Source organism: Salvelinus namaycush, chromosome 23 (assembly GCF_016432855.1).
Source record: "Salvelinus namaycush isolate Seneca chromosome 23, SaNama_1.0, whole genome shotgun sequence".
In the NCBI taxonomy this organism is placed as follows: domain Eukaryota; kingdom Metazoa; phylum Chordata; class Actinopteri; order Salmoniformes; family Salmonidae; genus Salvelinus; species Salvelinus namaycush.
The window spans coordinates 12122763-12136970 of record NC_052329.1 but is presented as its reverse complement, the minus strand read 5'-3'; positions in this window follow the sequence as shown (position 1 = coordinate 12136970).

Below are 14208 nucleotides of genomic sequence, written 5' to 3'. Positions count from 1 at the left end.
ATATGAGCAACTGTGTGTGTGAATTAGGGCAGTCCCCAACTAAAGAAAATATTGGTCTATCGAGAGTCGTTCTGTTATTTCGACCAATCAATTGGTCGAAATGTTTAAACTCATTTTTCCATATATAGACAGACACCCTATGAGTTTGAATAATACCAACAACATTTGCACTGAGCTTGTCTGATGCAGCACACTGTTTGATTAAATAATTAAGACACAAATGACTCAAGAAAGAGCCTCATGGTCACATTGTGTTTAAAAAAAAATACAGTGAGTGCCTGTGTGACTGGCGCACGCTGTCTCGCTCTCCTCCCTACTGTAGCGAAAAGGCACCACAGCACAGGAAGTGTTTTTTGGGCTGTCCGTGCTGAAGTTGCTACATTATTTCAGCCATTTAGTTTCTTACTTGTTTCTGACTCAAAAGTTCTGTTACCGAAATCCCTAATTTGTTTAGGAAAAATATTCCCTATTCCCTCAACCCTTGCTCTCTTTATGTGAAACATGTAAGAATCACATGCATGTGACCAATAGGGCCTGACCTATAGCCTATCATAATCACATCAATAAATTGGTTATAACAAACTCTGAACACAGTAATGTCGACAGCAAAATGGATACGGAGGAAGTGAAAAAGAAACTTGAAACGGGTAAATGTTTACTGGTTGCTCAGGAGGAAAAGGGGAAGTCAAATATGTGGAAGACTTAAAAAAGGAGGGTATAGGAGCAAGCATTGGGTAAGTATTATGTGTGCCAAACAGTTGCTGTTAGATTACAATATTAGATTTTTGTCTTACTATTTGTTGCAGTGAAAACAACACTAAATAAATAAGTGTACCAAAGAGTCTTTTCTCACAACAACAACACAAATACAGTATATACAATACACACCTACTCATTCAAGGGTTTTTCTTTAATATTACTACTTTCTACATTGTATAATAATAGTGAAGACATCAAAACTAAAAAATAACACATATGGAATCATGTAATAACCAAAAAAGTGTTAAATCAAAATATATTTATATTTGAGATTCCTCAAAGCAGCCACTCTTTGTCTTGATGACAGCTTTGCACACTTTTGGCATTCTCTCATCCAGCTTCATGAGGTAGTCACCTGGAATGCATTTCAATTAACAGGTGTGCCTTGTTAAACGTTTTTGTGGAATTTCTTTCCTTCTTAATATGTTTCAGTTGTGTTGTGACAAGGTAGAGTTGGTATACAGAAGATAGCCCTATTTGTTAAAATACCAAGTCCATATTATGGCAAGAACAGCTCAAATAAGCAAAGAGAAACGACAGTCCATCATTACTTTAAGGCATGTCAATCAATTTTCAAGAACTTTGGAAGTTTCTTCGCAAAAAAACATCAAGCACTATGATGAATCTGCCTTTCATGAGGACCGCCACAGGAAAGGAAGACTCAGAGTTACCTCTGCTGCAGAGAAGCTCATTAAAGTTACCAGCCTCAGAAATTTCAGCACAAATAAATGCTTCACAGAGTTGAAGTAACAGACACATCTCAAAATCAACTGTTCAGAGGAGACTGTGTGAATCAGGCCTTCATGGTCAAATTGCTGCAAAGAAACCACTACTAAAGGACACCAATACGAAGAAGAGACTTGCTTGGACCAAGAAACACGAGCAATGGACATTAGACCAGTGGAAATATGTCCTTTGGTCTAAAAGAGTCCAAATTTGAGATTTTTGGTTCCAACGGCCGTGTCTTTGTGAGACGCGGAGTAGGTGAACGGATGATCTCTGCATGTGTGGTTCCCACAGTGAAGCATGGAGGAGGATGTGTGATAGTGAGGGGGGGTGCTTTGCTGGTGACATTGTCTGTGATTTACTTAGAATTCTAGGCACACTTAACCAGCATGGCTACCACAGCATTCTGCAGCGATAAGCCATCCCATCTGGTTTACGCTTAGTGGGACTATCATTTGTTTTTCAACAGGAAAATGACCCAAGACACCTCCAGGCTGTCTAAGGGCTATTTTACCAAGAAGGAGAGTGATGGAGTGCTGCAACAGATGACCTGGCCTCCACAATCAACCGACCTCAACCCAATTGAGATGGCTTGGGATGAGATGGACCGCAGAGTGAAGGAAAAGCAGCCAACAAGTGCTCAGCATATGTGGGAACTCCAAGCGTGTGCAAAGCTGTCATCAAGGCAAAGGGTGGCTACTTGTTGAAATAACTTTACACATAACTGTCAATTTATTGGAAAAATATATATATTATGGAATGGAATTTAAAAATAAAAAAACAATCCTGTCCGAATCGTCTTCTGGAAAAACGAACATTCTGGGTTAATAATTACATAACCAACGTTCTCTAGTAATACTAGTCCTGTGCGAAAGGGGTTTAGCCTAATTGTTAAATCTGCCTGGCTTTACAAATCATCCATATAAACTCAGCAAAAAAATAAATGTCCTCTCACTGTCAACTGTGTTTATTTTCAGCAAACTTAACATGTGTAAATATTTGTATGACCATAACAAGATTCAACAACTGAGACATGAACTGAACGTGTTCCACAGACATGTGACTAACAGAAATGGAATAATGTGTCCCTGAACAAAGGGGGGGGGGGGTCAAAATCAAAAGTAACAGTCAGTATCTGGTGTGGCCACCAGCTGCATTAAGTACTGCAGTGCATCTCCTCCTCATGGACTGCACCAGATTTGCCAGTTCTCGCTGTGAGATGTTACCCCACTCTTCCACCAAGGCACCTGCAAGTTCCCAGACATTTCTGGGGGGAATGGCCCTAGCCCTCACCCTCCGATCCAACAGGTCCCAGACGTGCTGAATGAGATTGAGATCCGAGCTCTTGCCTGGCCATGGCAGAACACTGACATTCCTGTCTTGCAGGAAATCACTCACAGAACGAGCAGTATGGCTGGTGGCATTGTCATGCTGGAGGGTCATGTCAGGGTGAGCCTGCAGGAAGGGTACCACATGAGGGAGGAGGATGTCTTCCCTGTAACACACAGAGTTGAGATTGCCTGCAATGACAACAAGCTCAGTCTGATGATGCTATGACACACCACCCCAGACCATGACGGACCCTCCACCTCCAAATCGATCCCGCTCCAGAGTACAGGCCTCGGTGTAACGCTCAATCCTTCGATGATAAACGCGAATCCGACCATCACCCATGGTGAGACAAAACCGCGACTTGTCAGTGAAGAGCACTTTTTGGCAGTCCTGTCTGGTCCAGTGGGCTTGTGCAACGTTGTTGCCGGTGATGTCTGGTGAGGACCTGCCTTTCAACAGGCCTACAAGCCCTCAGTCCAGCCTCTCTCAGCCTTTTGCGGACAGTCTGAGCACTGATGGAGGGATTGTGCGTTCCTGGTGTAACTCGGGCAGTTGTTGTTGCCATCCTGTACCTGTCCCGCAGGTGTGATGTTCGGATGTACCGATCCTGTGTGAGTGTTGTAACACGTGGTCTGCCACTGCGAGGGCGATCAGCTGTCCTTCCTGTCTCCCTGTAGCGCTGTCTTAGGCGTCTCACAGTACGGACATTGCAATTTATTGCCCTGGCCACATCTGCAGTCCTCATGTCTCCTTGCAGCATGCCTAAGGCACGTTCACACAGATGAGCAGGGACACTGGGCATCTTTCTTTTGGTGTTTTTCAGAGTCAGTAGAAAGGCCTCTTTAGTGTCCTAAGTTTACATAACTGGGACCTTAATTGTCTACCGTCTGTAAGCTGTTAGTGTCTTAACAACCGTTCCACAGGTGCATGTTCATTAATTGTTTATGGTTCATTGAACAAGCATGGGAAAGTGTTTAAAACCTTTACAATGAAGATCTGTGAAGTTATTTGAATTGTTACGAATTATCTTTGAAAGACAAGGTCCTGAAAAAGGGACGTCTTTATATCTACAGAAATAAGACAGATCTGGCTTCCTTTGCCCATTTGATTGTTTGTTTAATAGCCTACTGCGTCCGTGAGAACCAAGCCTCATGAATGGCAATATGGTGGATAAAGCCATTTTTAAGCTTTGCTCTGCTGTAATAAAGGCTTTACATTTGTTTTTTCGTTAGAACAGACTGGTATTACTTCTAATTTATTTAGTGTTGTTTACACTGTTCCAAACAAGAGAAAATCATATTGTAATCTAACACCACCTGTTTGTCACACATAATATGCATGCAACTCTCGCTACTATACCCTTATTTTTCTTAATCTCCTTCTTATTGTTATTATTACAATTATTATTATGAACATCATTACAGTAATAAGTAATGGCGTTATCATTAGTAGGCTTAGCATAGCAGCCTTGTATAACCACCATCCAGCTGTAGGCCTATTTATTTAGTGTTGTTACCACTGTTCCAAACAGGCAGAAAATTGTTTCATTTCGTCTTAATAACGTATTTCAATATATTGGCTACTGTATCAATCAATCATTAATTTGTTCATGCCATCACACAGCGTACGAAACATTCATGCTTTGAAATGCAATCAAGCATTTTTGTTTTAAAATTAAATAACAAAGGAAGCTTTGAATAATTAGCCTAAATAATAAATAAACCGCAATTCATAAATGCATGCAACTGTTTTTAGTCTGCTGTAATAAAGGCTTTATGTACAGTACCAGTCAAACGTTATAGAACACCTATTCATTCAAGGGTTTTTCTGTATTTTTACTATTTTCTACATTGTATAATAATAGTGAAGACATCAAAACTATATAAATAACACATATGGAATCATGTTGTAACCGAAAAAGTGTTATATATTTTATAACAGGCTGAGCACACTGATAACTCCAGCTTGGTTCACAAGTGTCTAAACCATACCTAACCATCTTTGGTATAGTGTCGCCAAAATACTTGAATTGAGGAAGTGTGATCATAATCATTAGGATATTTTAGGGATCCGCAGTAGACGTCCTAAATTCCCCCCACCCTTTAGGTCAGTTGTATGCTGCTCTGTGATCTATTAACAGCAAGGATTACATTAAAAGGCACACTATTTTTTACTGATGCATTTGGCAATATTCAATTCATACGCACAAAACATATGAACAAAAGCATTCACTGTGAAAGTGTATAGATGTAGGTCTTCATATATACCGTAATTGCTGGACTATTAAGCGCACCTGAATATAAGCCGTACCCACTGAATTTTTTACAAAAATGTATTTTGTACATAAATAAACCGCACATGTCTATAAGCCGCAAGTGCCTACCGGTACATTGAAACAAATGAACTTTACACAGCCTTTAAACGAAACACGGCTTGTAACAAAAATAAATAGGCTTTTAAACGAAACACGGCTTGTAACAAAAATAAATAGGCTTTAACGAAACACGGCTTGTAACAAAAATAAAAAATAAATAGCAGTAAACAGTAGCCTACCAAGAAAGTCAAACTTCATTGCGGTGGCGATTGTTTTGGCTTTCAGTCGGATCTGCACAGTTCCAACGTCTTATCATCGACTCATTAAGGCCAAGCTCCCGTGCAGCAGCTCTATTTCCTTTTCCAACAGCCAGATCGATCGCCTTCAACTTGAAAGCTGCATCATATGCATTTCTCCGTGTCTTTGCCATGATGAGGGTGACAAAATGACTACCGTAATCAGAATGATGGCAAGTTTGAGCGCGCTCGATTTACGTCACATTATGTGACGGTGCTCAGTTTTTTGGCAGCATGAATCTTGTGAAAAAAAAAAAAAAAACATAAATTAGCCTAGCGTGGGAAAAAAGTAGCGGCTTATAGTCCGGAAATTACGGTAGGCTATGCGCAGCATATTGAATAAGTTATTGTTTCCTTGTTCAAACGGTGAACAACACCTGTCAAACTCAAACATTTCTCTCGAAACACAGGGATGTCGATTCGCATGGGACTAGTATTATTCACCTAGTTCACCAATAAACAGTGGGTTATTCTGGCTGGAATTGTTACTCTCCTGCCATGTGCAATTTACTGGAATGGCAGATTCGGATGGGACAAACAATTACAGATATGGTGTTTTGCGCTTGTGCACATAATTACATTACCCGACCACCCCTAGTGAAACTCCCATTCAAATAAGGCTTAAGGCAAAGGTTGTTTCCTCGTCTCTGCTGCTGCAGCATTATTCTATACATAACATCACCATATACAATTTCAGTATCACATGTCTTAGAGGGATGGACTGTGTCATCCCCGTGGCCTACGCAGCGAATCAGACAGGCGTCTTCTGCACCATGAAAAAACTAATTGTCACTGCTCGACTAAAGAAATGTCGGTCAACCAACAGCCTATGGACCAAACAATCGACCAGTCGACTACATGGGGTCAGCCCTAATGTGAATGTATACGCCTACATTCCAGTGTCTGTCTCTATGCATATATAAGCACAGCACACGAGGGAGAACAGAACAGAGCATCACCACAGAAAAACACCATCCACAGAGAAGGTCCACTTACTGCCAGAGCTAAACACCCCCATCATTAGCTTCTCATTAATGGCTAATTCGCTTTATTTATCTGTGGCAAACATCAGCCATATCTCTCTCTACTCACTCCTCTTCTCCTTGAGACACCACTTTGGTCAGGGAGTCAGAACAGCCCACAACACAGCTGACATTGCAGAGGCCTGGCACAGATCTGTCTCCATAATGTTCACCTAACGGGAAGGGATGTGGCTTGGCTTTTTGTGGGAAGATGAAGTGAATTCTCAGGCTCATTGTGCAGCGACAATCCCTGGAGGTGGAGACTTTCATCGGCCGTTTTTACGGCTGACATGCTGACAAAGCCGGGCGGGCGGTGAGTGAAAACACACTAATGGGCCAGGGAGCACACAGAGAGAGTGACAAATATACATGCGCACATTCAAACAGTGTGAAAATAGACAAACACACAGGTGCACAACCGCAACTCACTGCAGGTAGAGAACGCATTCCCCCACAGGCAGCTGCACATGCACGCACGCACGCACTCACACACACACACACACACACACACACACACACACACACACACACACACACACACACACACACACACACACACACACACACACACACACACACACACACACACACACACACACACACACACACACAGAGAGAGAGAAAGCGAGAGAAATAGTAAGAGGGAGTGAGAGAGAGAGAGGCAGACAGCGAGAGAGAGGGAGAGAGAGAGGGGGGGAGAGAGAGAGAGAGCAAGGCAGACAGAGCGAGAGAGACAGAGAGAGACACAATTAGACCCAACAAAATCACTTGACACATTGGAAAGAATTAACAAAAAAAACAGAGCAAAATAGAATGATATTTGGCCCTAAACAGAGTACACAGTGGGAGAATACCTGACCACTGTGACTGACACGAACTTAAGGAAAGCTTTGACTATGTACAGACTCAGTGAGCATAGCATCGCTATTGGGAAAGGTCGCCGTAGGCAGACCTCCCACAAAATGAGGTGGAAACTGAGCTGCACTTCCTAACCTCCTGCCAAATGTATGACCATATTAGAGACACATATTTCCCTCAAATTACACAGACCCACAAAGAATTAGAAAACAAAACCAATTTTGAAAACTCCCATATCTATAGGGTGAAATACCACAGTGTGCCATCACAGCAGCAAGATTTGTGACCTGTCGCCACAAGAAAAAGGCAACCAGTGAAGAATAAACACCATTGTAAATACAAACCAAATTTATGCTTACTTATTTTCCCTTTTGTATTTTAACTAGTTGCACATAATATGACATTTGAAATGTCTTGATTTTTCTGGAACTTTTGTGAGTGTAATGTTTACTGTTAGTTGTTTTATTGTTTATTGCACTTTTGTTTATTATCTATTTCACTTGCTTTGGGAATGTAAACATATGTTTCCCAATTCAATAAGCCCTTAAAGTGCAATGAATTGAATTAAGAGACAGAGAGACAGCGAGAGAGAGAGAGAGAGAAAGAGAGCGAGAGAGAGAGAGAAGGGAGAGAGAGAGAGAGAGAGAGAGGGGCAGGCCAGACGCGTCCTTGGTGAATGCTCTGCCAAAAACCTGTTCTGATGAAATACTCTCTGATTGTTCTCCCTGTCAATCTGTGATAATTATAACCTTTTCTATCAGGAGCGCTTCGTGTGAGAAGACTGGAACAAACAGGAGAGAGAAAGAGAGAGAAAAGGAGAGAGGAGGGAAAGAGAAAGGGAGAGAGAGAAAGGAGGGAGGGGAGAGAGAGAGGGGGAGCGAGAGATAGAGGGGGGGTGAGGAGGAAGAGAGAGAGAGAGAGGGGGGGGGTGAGGAGGAAGAGAGAGAGGGGGAGAGAGAGAGGGGGGGTGAGGAAGAAGAGAGAGAGAGAGAGAGAGAGAGAGAGAGAGAGAGAGAGAGAGAGAGAGGGAGAGAGAGGGGGGGTGAGGGGGGGGTGAGGAGGAAGAGAGAGAGGGACAGAGAAGAGGACAGACAGCTATAGAGGGACAGAAAAGGAGAGTGATGTATCCATTGTGTTTACTGTGGGTCTTAAAGGGTATGTGGCACATTAAGCTGATACACCTGGTTATCTAGGCAACACAGGAAAGCAGGAGAGGGTTTTCTGCAATTATATCTGTCTGCCTATGTTTATGCACTTATCAGAAATAGATTCCACTGGGAATATATATTCATCAAAAAGTTATACAGCTGCACCACTGAGAGCATCTTGACTGGCAGCATCCTCGCTTGGTATGGCAATTGCTTGGCATTCGACCGCAAGGCGCTACAGTGGGTAGTGCGATTGGCCCAGTACATCATGGGGGCCGAGCTCCCTGCCATCCAGAACCTCTATACTAGGCAGTGTCAGAGGAAGGCCCGAAAAATTGTCAAAGACTCAAGCCACCTAAGTAACAAACTGTTCTTTCTGCTACTGCACGGCATGCGGTACCAATGCACCAAGAATGGAACCAACAGGACCCTGAACAGCTTCTACCTCCAAGCCATAAGACTGGTAAATAGTTAAACAATTAGCTACCCGGACTAAGTCAGGAACCAATATACTCAGTCAGTTAGGAAAGCCAAGGCTAGCTTTTTCAAACTAAAATTTGCATCCTGTAGCACTAATTTGGGACACTGTAAAGTCCATGGAGAATTAGAGCACCTCCTCCCAGCTACCCACTGCACTGAGGCTAGGAAACACTGTCACCACCGATAAATCTACGAGAAACGAGAATTTCAATAAGCATTTTTCTACGGCCGGCCATGCTTTCCACCTGGCTACCCCAACCCCGGCCAACATCTCAGCACCCCCTGCAGCAATTTGCCCAACCCCCCCCCCCCCCCCCCCCATCCAAATCCAGACAGCTAATGTTCTGAAAGTGCTGCAAAATCTGGACCCCTACAAATCAGCTGGGCTAGACAATCTGGACCCTCTCTTTCTAAAAATATCCGCCGAAATTGTTACAACCCCTAATACTAGCCTATTCAACCTCTCTTTCGTATCGTCTGAGATCCTCAAAGATTGGAAAGCTGCCGCGGTCATCCCCCTCTTCAAAGGGGGAGACACTCTTGACCCAAACTGTTATAGACCGATATCCATCCTGCCCTGCCTTTCTAAAATCTTCGAAAGCCAAGTTAATAAACAGATCACCGACCATTTCGAATCCCACTGTACCTTCTCCACTATGCAGTCTGGTTTCCGAGCTGGTCATGGGTGCACCTCAGCCACGCTCAGGGTCCTAAACGATATCATAACAGCCATTGATAAAAGATAGTACTGTGCAGCCGTCTTCATTGAACTGGCCAAGGCTTTCGACTCTGTCAATCACCACATTCTTATTGGCAGACGCAATAACCTTGGCTTCTCAAATGATTGCCTCGCCTGGTTCACCAAGTACTTCTCAGATAGAGTTCAGTGTGTCAAATCGGAGGGCCTGTTGTCCGGACCTCTGGCAGTCTCTATGGGGGTGCCACAAGGTTCAATTCTCTGGCCGACACTTTTCTCTGTATACATCATTGATGTCACTCTTGCTGCTGGTGATTATTTGATCCACCTCTACGCAGACGACACCATTCTGTATACATCTGGCCCTTCTTTGGACACTGTGCTAACAAACCTCCTAATGAGCTTCAACGCCATACAACACTCCTTCCGTGGCCTCCAACTGCTTTTAAATGCTAGTAAAAGTAAGTGCATGCTCTTCAACCGATTGCTGCCCGTATCCTCCCGCCAGACTAGCATCACTACTCTGGAAGGTTCTGACCTAAAATATGTGGACTAGAGGTCGACCGATTATGATTTTTCAACGCCGATACCGATTATTGGAGGACCAAAAAAAGCCGATACCAATTAATCGGACGATTTTTTATTTTATTTGTAATAATGACAATTACAACAATACTGAATGAACACATATTTTAACTTAATATAATACATCATTAAAATCAATTTAGCCTCAAATAAATAATGAAACATGTTCAATTTGGTTTAAATAATGCAAAAACAAAGTGTTGGAGAAGAAAGTAAAAGTGCAATATGTGCCATTAAAGAAAGCTAACGTTTAAGTTCCTTGCTCAGAACATGAGAACATATGAAAGCTGAAATGAAACCTTTTAACATGAGACTTCAATATTCCCAGGTAAGAAGTTTTAGGTTGTAGTTATTATAGGAATTATAGGACTATTTCTCTCTATTTGATTTGTATTTCATATACCTTTGACTATTGGATGTTCTTATAGGCACTTTAGTATTGCCAGTTTAACAGTATAGCTTCCGTCCCTCTCCTCGCTCCTACCTGGGCTCGAACGAGGAACACATCGACAACAGCCACCCTCGAAGCAGCGTTACCCTTGCAGAGCAAGGGGAACAACTACTCCAAGTCTCAGAGCGGTTGACGTTTGAAACGCTATTAGCGCACACCCCGCTAACTAGCTAGCCATTTCACATCGGTTACACTAATCTCGGGAGTTGATAGGCTTGAAGTCATAAACAGCGCAATGCTTTAAGCATTGCGAAGAGCTGCTGGCAAAACGCACGAAAGTGCTGTTTGAATGAATGCTTACGAGCCTGCTTCTGCCTACCACCGCTCAGTCAGACTGCTCTATCAAATCATAGACTTAATTATAACATAATATCACACAGAAATACGAGCCTTAGGTCATTAATATGGTCGAATCCGGAAACTATCATCTCGAAAACAAAACGTTTATTCTTTCAGTGAAATACGGAACCGTTCCATATTTTATCTAACGGGTGGCATCCATAAGTCTAAATATTCCTGTTACATTGCACAACCTTCAATGTTATGTCATAATTACGTAAAATTCTGGCAAATTAGTATGCAATGAGCCAGGCGGCCCAAACTGTTGCATATACCCTGACTCTGCGTGCAAAGAACGCAAGAGAAATTACACAATTTCACCTGGTTAATATTGCCTGCTAACCTGGATTTCTTTTAGCTAAATATGCAGGTTTAAAAATATATACTTCTGTGTATTGATTTTAAGAAAGGCATTGATGTTTGTGGTTAGGTACAGTCGTGCAACGATTGTGCTTTTTTTGCAAATGCGCTTTTGTTAAATCATCCCCCGTTTGGCGAAGTTGGCTGGCTGTCTTTGTTAGGAAGAAATAGTCTTCACACAGTTCGCAACGAGCCAGGCGGCCCAAAATACTGCATATACCCTGACTCTGTTGCAAAAGAAGTCACAATTTTCCTAGTTAAAATAAATTTATGTTAGCAGGCCATATTAACTAAATATGCAGGTTTAAAAATATATATTTGTGTATTGATTTTAACCTGTTTGGGCTGCAGGGGCAGTATTGAGTAGCCAGATAAAAGGTGCCCATTTCAAACGGCCTCGTACTCAATTCTTGCTCGTACAATATGCATATTATTATTACTATTGGATAGAAAACACTCTCTAGTTTCTAAAACCGTTTGAATTATATCTGTGAGTAAAACAGAACTCATTTGGCACAAACTTCCTGACCAGGAAGTGGAAAATCTGAAATCGATGCTCTCGTCTAGGTCCTGCCTATAAATGGGCATGATACGTATTAGTATACATGCACGTCATACACCTTCCCCTGGATGTCAAGAGGCAGTGAGAGAAGAAATGGAGTGTTTATCTTGGTCTGAGATGGAATAAATCCTCTTGGAATGACGTGTCACCCATTTCCTGTTTTCAGGAAGGCGCGAGGTTGGACCTGGAGTTGCCTTCTGAAAAGCTTTCGTTATAGGCGACTACTATCTCCGGCTTTGATTTTATTTGATACATGTGACAATATCATCGTAAAGTATGTTTTTTCACTATAGTTTTATTAGATTTTTTAAATTTATTCGGGAGTTTTGCCGTGTTCCGTTCTCTTCCGTTTGTTGACATGGAGAGATTCGTGCCACTTGGCTAGTGTGCTTGCTAAATCGAGAGGGAAAGAGGCCGTTCTAAATCCAAACAACGATTGTTCTTGACAAAGGACCCCTTGTCCAACATTCTGATGAAAGATCAGCAAAAGTAGGAAACATTTTATGATGCTATTTCATATATCTGTCGTACATGTGAACTAGTCGTCGGCGCCCAGCATTTGGGTACTCTATCTATACCCAACGCTGTATGTCGTAATGAAGTTATTTTTAGAATTCTAACACGGCGATTGCATTAAGAACTATTGTATCTATCATTTCCTATACAACATGTATTTTTTAGTTATGTTTATGAATAGCTATTTGGTCAGAATATGTGTGTCAGAAAAAGTGTCAGAAAAATATCCGGACGTTGTGGGAAAAAGTAGCTACGATAGCACAATGTATAACCACTGATTTCAGCTCTAAATATGCACATTTTCGAACAAAACATAAGTGTATGTATAACCTGATGTTATAGGACTGTCATCTGATGAAGAATATCAAGGTTAGTCAAAAATTATATAACTTTGACTGGTTTGTTACGATCGCTAACCTTTGCTACTGGGAAATGGCTTGTGTTTCTGGCTATTGTGGTAAGCTAATATAACGCTATATTGTGTTTTCGCTGTAAAACACTTAATAAATCGGAAATATTGGCTGGAATCACAAGATGCCTGTCTTTCATTTGCTGTACACTATGTATTTTTCAGAAATGTTTTATGATGAGTAATTAGGTATTTGACGTTGGTGTCTGTAATTATTCTGTCTGCTTTCGGTGCAATTTCTGATTGTAGCTGCAATGTAAACTATGATTTATACCTGAAATATGCACATTTTTCGAACAAAACATAGATTTATTGTATAACATGTTATAAGACTGTCATCTGATGAAGTTGTTTCTTGGTTAGTTTGGTTGGTTCTTGGTTAGTTAGGTTGGCTTTGTGCATGCTACCTGTGCTGTGAAAAATGTCTGTCCTTTTTTGTATTTGGTGGTGAGCTAACATAAATATACGTGCTGTTTTCGCTGTAAAACATTTAAAAAATCGGACATGTTGGCTGGATTCACAAGATGTGTACCTTTCATTTGCTGTATTGGACTTGTTAATGTGTGAAAGTTAAATATTAAAAATATATATATTTTGAATTTCGCGCCCTGCACTTAAGCTGGCTGTTGTCATATTGTGGGCGGCCTCGGGCTTGCAGCCAGAAGAAGTTAAGAAAGGCATTGATGTTTATGGTTAGGTACACGTTGGAGCAACGACAGTCCTGTTTCGCGAATGCGCACCGCATCGATTATATGCAACGCAGGACACGCTGGATAAACAAGTAATATCATCAGCCATGTGTAGTTAACTAGTGATTATGATTGATTGATTGGTTTTTATAAGATTTTTATAAGTTTAATGCTAGCTAGCAACTTACCTTGGGTTCTTACTGCATTCACGTAACAGGCAGGCTCCTCGTGGAGTGCAATGTAAAGCAGGTGGTTAGAGCGTTGGACTAGTTAACCATAAGGCTGCAAGATTGAATCCCCGAGCTGAACAAGGCAGTTAACCCACCGTTCCTATAAAATAGCCCCCAACACTCTACTCAGCAAACTGGATGTAGTCTATCACAGTGCCATCCGTTTCGTCACCAACACCCCATATACTACCCACCACTGCGACCTGTATGCTCTCATTGGCTGGCCCTCGCTTCATATTCGTTGCCAAACCCACTGGTTCCATGTCATCTACAAGTCTCTGCTAGGTAAAACCCCACCTTATCTCAGCTCAACTCCAGCCACTTTAATAATGGAAAAATGTATGTAAAAAATGTATCACTAGCCACTTTAAACAATGCCACTTAATATAAGGTTTACATACCCTACATTACTCATCTCATATGTATATACTGTAC